At 50.2% G+C, this 14,959-nt stretch overlaps 1 long non-coding RNA gene across 1 annotated transcript in view; it reads left to right on the top strand.

The window, feature by feature from the left end:
* The window catches only part of LOC139262409 (uncharacterized), a 100,312-nt gene extending 86,132 nt beyond the window's left edge, over window positions 1-14,180 (top strand). The window contains exon 3 of the long non-coding RNA XR_011592966.1: window positions 14,107-14,180. This is a non-coding gene — a long non-coding RNA (uncharacterized lncRNA). The remainder of the gene's footprint in view (window positions 1-14,106) is intronic.
* Window positions 14,181-14,959: the final 779 nt, after the last annotated feature.

Genomic DNA, 14,959 nt, shown 5'->3' on the forward strand with positions numbered 1-14,959 from the left:
TCAGCACCTTCAGGGGAGGGGGGGACCTGTACCCCAGTGAGAGTCAGCACCTTCACTCACACACACACACACTCTCACTCACTCTCACATACACATATACTCTCACTCTCTCACTCTCTCTCACACTTTCACTCTCTCTCACTCTCACTCTCACACACTCACACACTCTCACACACTCACCACACATTCACACACACACACATTCTCACACTCTCACGCACACTCTCACACACACACATTCTCACTCTCTCACGCACACTCTCACACACTCATACACACACACTCTCACACACACACACTCTCACTCTCTCACACACACACTCTCACTCTCACACACACACACACATCTGGTGGATCTGATGTGCCGGGTCCCTGGCCGAGTGGCACTGTGGTGGGCTGCCGTGCACCCTGACTTGTGCCCCGGCAGAGAGGAGATGTATTGGCAGAGACTGGGGATTGAAGCTGTGCCACTGTGCAACATTCCCTAACCTGCTGACGGAATTCGAGCGGTGTAAACGCAATGATGGGCTGTGGTTAAAGTGAGGGTTGTGGCAGGGTCTGTGGGGACTCGGATTACCCGAGAGCTGAATCCACTCCCTGCCCTGTGCCAGTGATCTCTCCGCACTCACTCCACATGTCTGTTAGCTCGCCGCGTATCAGCACCTGCCCATCTCCAGATCACCGTCCTTTAATTAAATACAATTATTCCCCGAGCAAAGATAAGGAAAGGAAGAGTACAGGAGAGATATGAAGAAATGCTGTGTCTGCCAACACATGCCCGAGGCTCACTGTGAGGGTGGGGATGGGGGGGGGTTATTGCACAGAACCACAGCCCGAGCGACAGGGGCAGGAGGAGGTCAACCTGAGATACTGGGTCCGCTCGCTGTCTGTGACAGAGGGAACGAGACAATTCCGGGCAAAGTAACTAGCTCCAGCTCCCCGCTCCATGGTCAACAGGCCCACAGTGGGCCTCAGTACCCGGGGTCAGTGAGCCTCAGTACCCAGGGTCACAGTGAGCCTCAGTACCCGGGGTCACAGTGAGCCTCAGTACCCGGGGTCACAGTGAGCCTCAGTACCCGGGGTCAGTGAGCCTCAGTACCCGGGGTCAGAGTGAGCCTCAGTACCCGGGGTCACAGTAAGCCTCAGTACCCGGGGTCAGTGAGCCTCAGTACCCGGGGTCACAGTGAGCCTTAGTACCCGGGGTCACAGTGAGCCTCAGTACCAGGGGTCACAGTGAGCCTCAGTACCCGGGGTCAGTGAGCCTCAGTACCCGGGGTCAGTGAGCCTCAGTACCCGGGGTCACAGTGAGCCTCAGTACCCGGGGTCAGTGAGCCTCAGTACCCGGGGTCAGTGAGCCTCAGTACCCGGGGTCACAGTGAGCCTCAGTACCCGGGGTCAGTGAGCCTCAGTACCCGGGGTCACAGTGAGCCTCAGTACCCGGGGTCAGTGAGCCTCAGTATCCGGGGTCACAGTGAGCCTCAGTACCCGGGGTCAGAGTGAGCCTCAGTACCCGGGGTCAGAGTGAGCCTCAGTACCCCGGGTCAGTGCACCTCCATGGAGTGCAGATTTCCCGAGGAATGGGCCTTCTGCCCCTCCTCAGTATCCCCCTCGCCCACCGCAACCAGTGCCAAGCAGTCCGACTGATTGCCCCCCCCCCCCCAATACCCCCTCCTCCCATTCCACCCTCAAATACCCCCACACTCCTCCCAACCCCCTCCACTCCCCCTCTCTCAAATACCCTCCCCACTCTTCCCCAAAAACCCTTCCCCCCACTACCCCCCAAATACCCCCTCCCCCAACTCCCCTCCCAAATAACCCCTCCTCCCCACTCCCCCCAAACCCACTCCCCCCAAACCCCCTCCCCCAACTCCCCTCCCAAATAACCCCTCGCCCCCACTACCCCCAAACCCACTCCCCCCAATCCCCCAAACCCACTCCCCCAATCCCCCACTCCCCTCTCAAATACCCCCCACTTCCTCCCCCTCAAATACCTACTCCCTACCCCCCCACTCCCCGCCTTAAACATTTACTCCCTCCACCACTGGTGCACCTAGAATCATAGAAAATTACGACACAGAAGAAGGTCATTTCGGCCCATCATGTCTCTGCCGACCGACCAAGAGCTAATCCCACTTTCCAGCTCTCGGTCCGTAGCCCTGCAGGTTACAGCACTTCAGGTGCACATCCATGTACTGTTTAAATGTGGTGAGGGTTTCTGCCTCTACCACCCTTTCAGGCAGTGAGTTCCAGACCCCCACCACCCTCTGGGTGAAGAAATTTCCCCTCAAATCCCCTCTAAACCTCCTACCAATTACTTTAAATTTATGCCCTCTGGTTGTTGAACCCTCTGCTAAGGGAAATAGGTCCTTCCTATCCACTCTATCCAGGCGCCTCATAATTTTATACACCTCAATAAGGTCTCCCCTCAGCCTCCTCTGTTCCCAAGAAAACAACCCCAACCTATTCAATCTTTCCCCATAGCTAAAATGCTCCAGTCCAGGCAACATCCTCGTAAATCTCCCCTGTACCCTCCCCAGTGCAATCACATCTTTCCTGTAACAGGGTGACCAGAACTGCACGCAGTACTCCAGCTGTGGCCTAACTAACGTTTTATTCAGTTCAAGCATAACCCACCTGCTCTTGCATTCTGTGCCTCGGCTAATAAAGGCAAGTATTCCGTATGCCTTCTTAACTCTACCTCATCTCCCTGGCCTGCTACCTTCAGGAATCTGTGGACCTGCACTCCAAGGCCCCTTTGTTCCTCTACACCTCTCAGTGTCCTACCATTTAATGTGTATTCCGTTGCCTTATTAACCCTCCCCAAGTGCATTACCTCACACTTCTTCGGATTAAATTCCATTTGCCACTGCTCTGCCCACCTGACCAGTTGATTGATATCCTCCTGCAGTCCGCAGCTTTGCTCCTCATTGTCAACCACACGGCCAAATTTATGTATCCTCTGCAAATTTTTCATCAAGCCCAATACATTCAAGTCTAAATCATTGATATACACCCTGTATACCACAAAAAGCAAGGGACCTAGTACTGAGCCCTGCGGAATCCCACTGGAAACACCCATCAACCATTGCCCTTTGCTTCCTGCCTCTGAGTCAATTTTGGATCCAAGTTGCCACTTTGCCCTGGATCCCAGGGGCTTTTACTTTTTTGATCAGCCTGCCATGTGGGACCTTATCGAAAACTTTGCTAAAATCCATGTAAACTACATCAAACACACTGCCCTCATCGACCCTCCTGGTTACCTCCTCAAAAAATTCAATCAAGTTAGTCAGACCCGACCTTCCCTTAACAAATCCGTGCTGACTGACTTTGGTTAATCCGTCTCTTTCTGAATGCAGATTTATCCTGTCCGTCAGAATTTTCATCAATAATTTTCACACCGCCGAGATGCCGATAAGGTGATGAAGCAGGGTGGGAGGAGGCTTGTGGGCAGCATAAACAGCGATGTAGACCCGTTAGGCCAAATGGCCAGTTGCTGCGCTGTAAATTCTATACACTGACAGCCCTTCGTAAAGATGGCAGAACCATCTGTACACCAGATGCAAAGTGTGGTCTGGCACAAAGGCAGAGCGTGGGACAGTCCACCGGTCTACCTCTCCTGGGTCATAGCCTGTGACCACGCAGTGCTGAGGGAAGAACCCAGCTGGATCGGAGGCCCTGGCCCACACTGGTGTCCCTCAGCCCCTCTCCCTCAGGGAGATATCTATACACTGACTGTGTCTCTCAGTCCCCTCTCCCTCAGGGAGATACCTGTAACTGACTGGTGTCTCTCAGTCCCTCTCCCTCAGGGAGATACCTGTAACTGACTGCTGTCTCTCAGTCCCTCTCCCTCAGGGAGATATCTGTACACTGACTCGTGTCTCTCAGTCCCTCTCCCTCAGGGAGATACCTGTAACTGACTGCTGTCTCTCAGTCCCTCTCCATCAGGGAGATATCTGTACACTGACTGGTGTCTCTCAGTCCCTCTCCCTCAGGGAGATATCTATACACTGACTGATGTCTCTCAGTCCCTCTCCCTCAGGGAGATATCTGTGCACTGACTGCTGTCTCTCAGCCCCTCTCCCTCAGGGAGATATATGTACACTGACTGGTGTCTCTCAGTCCCTCTCCATCAGGGAGATATCTGTAACTGACTGCTGTCTCTCAGTCCCCTCTCCCAAAGGGAGATATCTGTACACTGACTGGTGTCTCTCAGTCCCTCTCCCTTAGGGAGATATCTGTACACTGACTGGTGTCCCTCAGCCCCTCTCCCTCAGGGAGATATCTGTACACTGACTGGTGTCTCTCAGTTCCTCTCTCTCAGGGAGATAGCTGTACACTGACTGGTGTCTCTCAGTCCCTCTCCCTCAGGGAGATATCTGTAGACTGACTGGTGTCTCTCAGCCCCTCTCCTTCAGGGAGATATCTGTACACAGACTGGTGTCGCTCAGTCCCTCTCCCTCAGGTGGCTCTCTGTACACTGACTGGTGTCTCTCATTCCCTCTCCCTCAGGGAGATAGCTGTACACTGACTGGTGTCTCTCAGCCCCTCTCCCTCAGGGAGATATCTGTACACTGACTGGTGTCTCTCAGTCCTCTCTCCCTCAGGGAGATCTCTGTACACTGACTGGGGTCTTTCAGTCCCTCTCCCTCAGGGAGATCTCTGTACACTGACTGGGGTCTCTCAGTCCCTCTCCCTCAGGGAGATATCGTACACTGACTGGTGTCTCTCAGTCCCTCTCCCTCAAGGTTATATCTGTACACTAACTGGTGTCTCTCAGCCCCTCTCCCTCAGGGAGATATCTGTACACTGACTGATGTCTCACAATCCCTCTCCCTCAGCGTGATATCTGTACACTGACTGGTGTCTCTCACGCCGTCTCTCTGTGAGAGATATCTGTACACTGACTGGTGCCTCTCAATCCCTCTCCCTCAGGGAAATATCTGTGTACTGACTGGTGTCTCTAAGTCCCTCCTCCTCAAGCAGATATCTGTACACTGACTGGTGTCTTTCAGTCTCCTCTCCCTCATCATCATTATCATAGGCCTTCTGTACACTGACTGGTGTCTCTCAGTCCTCTCCCTCAGGGAGATATCTGTACACTGATTGGTGCCTCTCAGTCCCTCTCCCTCAGGGAGATATCTGTACACTGACTGGTGTCTCTCAGTCTCTCTCCCTCAGGGAGATATCTGTACACTGACTGCTGTCTCTCAGTCCCCTCTCCCTCAGGGAGATATCTGTACACTGACTGGTGTCCCTCAGCCCCTCTCCCTCAGGGAGATATCTGTACACTGACTGGTGTCTCTCAGTCCCTCTCCCTCAGAGAGATATCTGTACACTGACTGGTGTCTCTCAGTCCCTCTCCCTCAGGGAGATAGCTGTACACTGACTGGTGTCTCTCAGTCCCTCTCCCTCGGGGAGTTATCTGTACACTGACTGGTGTCTCTCAGTCCCTTCTCCCTCAGGGAAATGGCAGATGCAGTATAATGTGGATAAATGTGAGGTTATCCACTTTGGGGGCAAAAACACGAAGGCAGAATATTATCTGAATGGCGGCAGATTAGGAAAAGGGGAGGTGCAACGAGACCTGGGTGTCATGATTCATCAGTCATTGAAAGTTGGCATGCAGGTACAGCAGGCGGTGAAGAAGGCAAATGGTATGTTGGCCTTCATAGCTAGGGGATTTGAGTATAGGAGCAGGGAGGTCTTACTGCAGTTGTACAGGGCCTTAGTGAGACCTCACCTGGAATATTGTGTTCAGTTTTGGTCTCCTAATCTGAGGAAGGATGTTCTTGCTATTGAGGGAATGCAGCAAAGGTTCACCAGACTGATTCCCGGGATGGCGGGACTGACATATGAGGAGAGACTGGATCAACTAGGCCTTTATACACTGGAGTTTAGAAGGATGAGAAGGGATCTCATAGAAACTTACAAGATTCTCATGGGACTGGACAGGTTAGATGTGGGAAGAATGTTCCCGATGTTGGGGAAGTCCAGAACCAGGGGACACAGTCTAAGGATAAGGGGTAGGCCATTTAGGACTGAGATGAGGAGAAACTTCTTCACTCAGAGAGTTGTTAACCTGTGGAATTCCCTGGAGTTGTTGATGCCAGTTCATTGGATATATTCAAAAGGGAGTTAGATACGGCCATTACGGCTAAAGGGATCAAGGGGTATGGAGAGAAAGCAGGAAAGGGGTACTGAAGGAATGATCAGCCATGATCTTATTGAATGGTGGAGCAGGCTCGAAGGGCCAAATGGCCTACTCCTGCACCTATTTTCTATGTTTCTATGTTTCTGTACAGGAGTTACAAGTGAACATGGAATCCGAACATATCATATAAGGAGTTGGAAATTCGTTCGGGTGTGTGACTACGTACGTTATCGCTGCTAGCTCGGCCTACTGTGCACTTAGTATTGGGGAGTATTATGGCTTTCTCTGTCTCTGCCTCTGGATCGTAAATCCCACAGCTTGTCTTTCTCTCTCTGTCCGTCACTGAGCTAGACCCATCTACATAGATGTCCCTGCCTGTCTGATGATCTCCAGCCCGGAATCCCACCTCTACATCCCATACACCTTCCACTGAACACACGTGAGCTGCTCCCGGATAAACCAGGTTCAGGGCTAGCTTTGTTCTCCCAGCCTCTCGACCTGCAGGTCTAACTGAGTAAGCAACAATGTCCAGCGAGCAATCCTGTTACTGCTCACTGTCCCATCTTTCATTCTACTGTCCGATAACGTGTGTGTGGGGGGGGGGGGGGGGGGGGTGACAGGTCAATTAAGTCACTGCAGCTAACCCTGTGAGCGACAGAAAATGCTTTACTGCCCAAAAAGTTGCTAACAGATGCCGTTCGCAGTTTGAAAAGCTCTTTTCTACTTCGGTGAGAAGTCGGGAGGCGAAGGCCAACAGTCTCAGCTTGTCGTGTCGCTCCTGGAGTAACACTGCACTCAAACTGTCCAGTCGCTGCTACCACCAGAATAAAGTCCTGGCCCCCCATTTACTGCTCCCAATGCTGGTGCTGTCTGTAACACCTCTTTTAACCGAACAAACGTTTCCTGACAACTCTCACTCCATTCCCAATCCACTCCTTTCCTAAGGAGCCTCAACAAAGGAGCTGCTATGGCTGTATATCCCTCGATAAATTTCCTGCAGTAACCCGTTATTCCCAGGAAAGACCTTACTCCAGACATGTCTTCAGAGACGGGTAGCTCCTGGACTGTCTTTCTCTTAGCTCCATCTACGGTGCTCTCTCCTGCTGTAATGGTCAAACCTAGAAACTGCACCTCCTCTTGGCTGACCTGAGCTTTCTTGGGATTTACTTTGAAACCTGCTTCTTTCAGCAAATGCAGTAACTCAGTCAATAATGGCCCGTGGTCCTCCGCACTTTCGGAGAATAACAACAGGTCGTCCACATATTGGACCAACCAGTCCGGCTGACTAAAGCCTCGGCCATACTCTGGTGAAAGATCGAGGGACTATTGTGAAACCCTTGTGGAAGACATGTCCACGTGTACTGCTGATCCTTAAAGGTAAAGGCAAATTTATACTGGTCCTCCCGTCTCAGGAGAATGGACCAAAACCCGTTTGAGATGTCCAGCACGGTGAAAGTTGTAGATGCTGCGGGGATACTTCCTATCAAATCTGCTACCATCGCTACCGTGGGTGAACAGGCTGGAATATTTTTATTCAGGACTCGGTAATCTACTGTGGCCCTCCATGAGTTATTGGGCTTCCTTACTGGCCACAGGGGTGAGTTTACATGTGTGGCTATGTGTAATGTATGTATGCCTGGGTTTACCTGCCACCAGGGGGAGCGACCCTCGGAGGTCATTGGGCCACAGACACACACGAGCAGCCCTTGTATATAAAGAAAGCCTCCATGTTTAATACTCACTTTGAGAGCTAATAAAGTAGTCAGCTCGCACGGTACTGAGCCGATTGAGTTATTGCAGACGCAACATTTGGTGACGAGGCACAATACGAACTTTCACACAAAATGAGCAGCGTTGGAATCCTGGAGCGATTCGTGGAGGGAGAAGACTGGGAGGATTTTACAGATCGCCTCGACCAGTACTTCGTGGCCAACAAGATGGATGAAGACGCTGACGCAGTTAGGCGCAGGGCGGTTTTCCTCACGGTTTGTGGTCCAAAAATCTATGGCCTCATAAAGAATCTACTCTCACCTGCACATCCAACGGAAAAGACCTATGAGGAATTGTGTGCTCTGATTTGGGACCATCTCAAACCTAAAGAAGGCATCATTATATCGAGATATCACTTTTACAAGCATGTTCATTCTGAGAGCCAGGACCTGGCGGAACTTGTTGCCGACCTGAGACGTCTCGCTGGGCCGTGTAAGTTTGGAACCGCGTTGGAAGACATGCTGCGTGACGTCTTTGTAATAGGCATAAACCACGGGGTGATCCTGCAGAAACTGCTGACTGCGAAGACGCTGGATCTGAGCAGGGCCATCACGATCGCCCAGGCTTGCCTGACCACGAGATATCCTCGCAGAGTCGGAACTCCACGGCAAGTGTCGTCAGTTGGCAGAGCTGCACCTGGCAGGGCCTACCCGACTGTGTTTGCGAAACCTGTAGCTGCTTGAAGTCCGCCATTGGGCACGAATCCGATTTCACCCTGTCAGCGTTGTGGGGGCAATCATCGGCCTCATCAGTGCCGTTTCAGACAGTATATCTGTAGAGGCTGTGCGAAAATGGGGCACATTCAGCGGATGTGTCCGCGGCTCAGCAAGCGTGTCGCGACACACCACGTGGATGATGATGACCGATCCGGCAATGCAACCCAAGATACCCAGGAGGAAGTGTATAGTGTACATTCGTTCCTGACAAAGAGCCAACCGATAATGATTCAAGTAAAATTGAATGGCGTGCCGGTATCTAAGGAATTAGACACGGGTGCGAGTCAGTCAATTATGAGCCAGAGGACTTTCAAAAAGCTGTGGGACACCAAGGCCGTGAAACCCAAGCTGTATCTGCTATATATGTGGACTTGCATTTACTCTGTACAGCCACCAGAGAGCACATTCCCTGGAGTACCAAGGGATTCCATAATCCCTTGGGAGCACAGGTATTTAAGGAGGCCTCACAGGTTGGAGAGGCACTCTGGAGACCTGCAATAAAAGACTAAGGTCACACGTTACTTTGAGCTCACAGTGTTCAGTCTGACTCTCTCCATACACAACTGGCGATGAGATACAGATAGCGAACCCAGAGATGCAGAGAACAGTGGGCATCCTGGAGAAATATTCAGAGGGAGATGTTTGGGAAACTTTTGTGGAGCGACTCGACCAATACTTCGTGGCCAACGAGCTAGATGGGGAAGAGAGCGCTGCCAAACGAAGGGCGATCCTCCTCACCGTCTGTGGGGCACCAACGTATGGCCTCATGAAGAATCTGCTCACTCCAGCGAAACCCATGGCGAAATAGTACGATGATTTGTGCACACTGGTCCGAGAGCATTTGAACCCGAAGGAAAGCGTTCTGATGGTGAGGTACCGGTTCTATATCTACAAAAGGTCTGAAGGCCAGGAAGTGGCGAGTTATGTCGCCGAGCTAAGATGCCTTGCAGGACATTGCGAACTTGAAGGACATTTGGAGCACATGCTCAGAGACTTTTTCATACTTGGCATTGACCACGAAACCATACTTCGCAAACTTTTGATTGTAGAGACCCAAACCTTGAGCAAGGCCATAGCGATAGCCCAGGCGTTCATTGCCACCAGTGACAATACAAAGCAAATCTCTCAGCACACAAGTGCTGCTACAAGTACTGTGAATAAAGTGATGTTGTTTTCGAATTGTAACGTACAGGGCAGGTCACACATACCTGCAGCTACACGTCCACAGATGTCTCAGAGTCCACCATCGAGGGTGATGAATGCAAGGCCATTAACACCTTGTTGGTGCTGCGGGGGTGATCATCATTTTCATTCATGCCGATTCAAAGAGTACGTTTGCAAGGGCAGTGGAACAATGGGACACCTCCAACGAGTGTGCAGGCGAGCTGCTAAGCCTGTTAAACCTGCAAACCACCATGTTGCAGAGGAGAACAGATCCACGGAGGATCACTATGAACCAGAGCCTCAGATCGAGGAGGCAGAGGTACATTGGGTGCACACATTCACCACAAATTGTTCCCTGATAATGCTGAATATTGAATTAAATGGACTCCCGGTGTCAATGGAGCTGGACACGGGCGTGAGCCAGTCCATCATGGGCAAAAAGACTTTCGAAAGGTTGTGGTGCAACAAGGCCTCAAGGTCAGTCTTAACTCCAGTTCACACGAAACTAAGAACTTACATGAAAGAACTGATTCCTGTAATCGGCAGTGCTACCGTAAAGATCTCCTACGATGGAGCAGTGCACAAGCTACCACTCTGGGTGGTACCGGGCGATGGTCCCACGCTGCTCGGCAGGAGCTGGCTGGGAAAGATACGCTGGAACTGGGACAACGTCCGAGCGCTATCGCCCGCTGATGACACTTTGTGTTCCCAGGTCTTAAACAAATTTCCTTCGCTGTTCAAACCAGGCAGCGGGAAATTCCAAGGAGCAAAAGTGCAGATCCAGCTAATTCCGGGGGCGCGACCCATCCATCATTGCTACCAGTGCCACGTGCTAGTCAGAGTAGGAATCGCAGGATAGCACAGATGAATACGTGGCTTGAGCAGTGGTGCAGCAGGGAGGGATTCAAATTCTTGGGGCATTGGAACCGGTTCTGGGGGAGGTGGGACCAGTACAAACCGGACGGTCTGCACCTGGGCAGGACCGGAACCAATGTCCTAGGGGGAGTGTTTGCTAGTGCTGTTGGGGAGGAGTTAAACTAATATGGCAGGGGGATGGGAACCAATGCAGGGAGACAGAGGGAAACAAAAAGGAGGCAAAAGCAAAAGACAGAAAGGAGATGAGGAAAAGTGGAGGGCAGAGAAACCCAAGGCAAAGAACAAAAAGGGCCACTGTACAGCAAAATTCTAAAAGGACAAAGGGTGTTAAAAAAACAAGCCTGAAGGCTTTGAGTCTTAACGCAAGGAGTATCCGCAATAAGGTGGATGAATTAACTGTGCAAATAGATGTTAACAAATATGATGTGATTGGGATTACGGAGACGTGGCTCCAGGATGATCAGGGCTGGGAACAAAACATCCAGGGGTATTCAACATTCAGGAAGGATAGAATAAAAGGAAAAGGAGGTGGGGTAGCATTGCTGGTTAAAGAGGAGATTAATGCAATAGTTAGGAAAGACATTAGCTTGGATGATGTGGAATCTATATGGGTAGAGCTGCAGAACACCAAAGGGCAAAAAACGTTAGTGGGAGTTGTGTACAGACCTCCAAACAGTAGTAGTGATGGTGGGGAGGGCATCAAATAGGAAATTAGGGGTGCATGCAATAAAGATGCACCAGTTATAATGGGTGACTTTAATATGCACATAGATTGGGCTAACCAAACTGGAAGCAATACGGTGGAGGAGGATTTCCTGGAGTGCATAAGTGATGGTTTTCTAGACCAATATGTCAAGGAACCAACTAGGGGGGAGGCCATCTTAGACTGGGTGTTGTGTAATGAGAGAGGATTAATTAGCAATCTCATTGTGCGAGGCTCCTTGGGGAAGAGTGGCCATAATATGGTGGAATTTTGCATTAGATGGAGAATGAAACAGTTAATTCAGAGACCATGGTCCAGAACTTAAAGAAGGGTAACTTTGAAGGTATGAGGCGTGAATTGGCTAGGATAGATTGGCGAATGATACTTAAGGGGTTGACTGTGGATGGGCAATGGCAGACATTTAGAGACCGCATGGATGAACTACAACAATTGTACATTCCTGTCTGGCGTAAAAATAAAAAAGGAAAGGTGGCTCAACCGTGACTATCAAGGGAAATCAGGGATAGTATTAAAGCCAAGGAAGTGGCATACAAATTGGCCAGAAATAGCAGCGAACTCGGGGACTGGGAGAAATTTAGAACTCAGCAGAGGAGGACAAAGGTTTTAATTAGGGCAGGGAAAATGGAGTACGAGAAGAAGCTTTCAGGGAACATTAAGGCGGATTGAAAAAGTTTCTACAGATATGTAAAGAGAAAAAGGTTAGTAAAGACAAACGTAGGTCCCCTGCAGTTAGAATCAGGGAAGTCATAACGGGGAACAAAGAAATGGCAGACCAATTGAACAAGTACTTTGGTTCGGTATTCACTAAGGAGGACACAAACAACCTTCCGGATATAAAAGGGGTCAGAGGGTCTAGTAAGGAGGAGGAACTGAGGGAAATCTTTATTAGTCGGGAAATTGTGTTGGGGAAATTGATGGGATTGAAGGCCGATAAATCCCCAGGGCCTGATGGACTGCATCCCAGAGTACTTAAGGAGGTAGCCTTGGAAATAGCGGATGCATTGACAGTCATTTTCCAACATTCCATTGACTCTGGATCAGTTCCTATCGAGTGGAGGGTAGCCAATGTAACCCCACTTTTTAAAAAAGGAGGGAGAGAGAAAACAGGGAATTATAGACCGGTCAGCCTGACCTCAGTAGTGGGTAAAATGATGGAATCAATTATTAAGGATGTCATAGCAGCGCATTTGGAAAAAGGTGACATGATAGGTCCAAGTCAGCATGGATTTGTGAAAGGGAAATCATGCTTGACAAATCTTCTGGAATTTTTTGAGGATGTTTCCAGTAAAGTGGACATGGGAGAACCAGTTAATGTGGTATATCTGGACTTTCAGAAGGCTTTCGACAAGGTCCCACACAAGAGATTAATGTGCAAAGTTAAAGCACATGGGATTGGGGATAGTGTGCTGACGTGGATTGAGAACTGGTTGTCAGACAGGAAGCAAAGAGTAGGAGTAAATGGGTACTTTTCAGAATGGCAGGCAGTGACTAGTGGGGTACCGCAAGGTTCTGTGCTGGGGCCCCAGCTGTTTACATTGTACATTAATGATTTAGATGAGGGTATTAAATATAGTATCTCCAAATTTGCGGATGACACTAAGTTGAGCTGCGAGGAGGATGCTATGAGGCTGCAGAGTGACTTGGATAGGTTAGGTGAGTGGGCAAATGCATGGCAGATGAAGTATAATGTGGATAAATGTGAGGTTATCCACTTTGGTGGTAAAAACAGAGAGACAGACTATTATCTGAATGGTGACAGATTAGGAAAAGGGGAGGTGCAAAGAGACCTGGGTGTCATGGTACATCAGTCATTGAAAGTTGACATGCAGGTACAGCAGGCGGTTAAGAAAGCAAATGGCATGTTGGCCTTCATTGCGAGGGGATTTGAGTACAGGGGCAGGGAGGTGTTGCTACAGTTGTACAGGGCCTTGGTGAGGCCACACCTGGGGTATTGTGTACAGTTTTGGTCTCCTAACTTGAGGAAGGACATTCTTGCTATTGAGGGAGTGCAGCGAAGATTCACCAGATTGATTCCCGGGATGGTGGGACTGACCTATCAAGAAAGACTGGATCAACTGGGCTTGTATTCACTGGAGTTCAGAAGAATGAGAGGGGACCTCATAGAAACGTTTAAAATTCTGACGGGTTTAGACAGGTTAGATGCAGGAAGAATGTTCCCAATGTTGGGGAAGTCCAGAACCAGGGATCACAGTCGAAGGATAAGGGGTAAGCCATTTAGGACCGAGATGAGGAGAAACTTCTTCACCCAGAGAGTGGTGAACCTGTGGAATTCTCTACCACAGAAAGTAGTTGAGGCCAATTCACTAAATATATTTAAAAGGGAGTTAGATGAAGTCCTTACTACTTGGGGGATCAAGGGGTATGGCGAGAAAGCAGGAATGGGGTACTGAAGTTGCATGTTCAGCCATGAACTCATTGAATGGTGGTGCAGGCTCGAAGGGCTGAATGGCCTACTCCTGCACCTATTTTCTATGTTTCTATGTTTCTATCACAAGGCGAGAGCAGTACCGTACATGATGAGAGAAAGGGTAGAGATCGAGCTAGACCGGCTGCAACGGGAGGGCATCATCTCACTGATCGAGTTCAGCGAGTGGGCCAGTCCTATTGTCCCAGTCCTCAAGGGAGACGGCACCGTCAGAATCTGTGGCGATTGCAAAGTAACTATCAATCGTTTCTTCCTGCAGGACCACTACCCACTACCAAAGGCCGACGACCTCTTTGCAACGCTGGTGGGAGGAAAGACGTTCACGAAGCTGGATCTGACTTCAGCCTACATGACGCAGGAACTGGAGGAATCATCGAAGGCCCTCACCTGCATCAACACACACAAAGGCCTTTTTGTTTATAACAGATGCCCGATCAGCGGCGGCGATATTCCAGAGAAACATGGAAAGTTTACTGAAGTCGGTCCCGCACACCGTGGTCTTCCAGGACGACATCTTGGTCACAGGTCGGAACACAGTCGAGCATCTGCAGAACCTGGAGGAGGTTCTTAGTCGACTCAACCGCGTGGGGCTCAGGTTAAAACGCTCGAAGTGCATTTTCCTGGTGCCTGAAGTGGAGTTCCTGGGAAGGAGGATTGCGGCGGACGGCATCAGGCCCACCAATGCGAAGACGGAGGCAATCGAGAACGCACCAAGGCCAAAGAACATGACAGAGCTGCGGTCGTTTCTGGGACACTTGAACTACTTTGGTAACTTCTTACCGGGTCTCAGCACACTGCTAGAGCCACTGCATGTCTTACTACGAAAAGGGGGCGAATGGGTTTGGGGCAAAAGTCAAGAAAATGCCTTTGTAAAAGTGAGAAAATTGTTATGCCCATATAAATTGCTTGTGTTGCATGATCCATGTAAGCGTTTGGTACTAGCATGTGATGCATCATCATATGGCGTCGGGTGTGTATTGCAACAAGCCAATGATTTCGGGAAACTGCAACCGGTTGCTTATGCATCCAGGAGTCTGTCTAAGGCTGAGAGAGCCTACAGCATGATTGAGAAAGAAGAGTTAGCGTGTGTCTATGTGGTAAAGAAAATGCAT

This window comes from Pristiophorus japonicus, chromosome 4 (assembly GCF_044704955.1).
Source record: "Pristiophorus japonicus isolate sPriJap1 chromosome 4, sPriJap1.hap1, whole genome shotgun sequence".
Taxonomy (NCBI): domain Eukaryota; kingdom Metazoa; phylum Chordata; class Chondrichthyes; family Pristiophoridae; genus Pristiophorus; species Pristiophorus japonicus.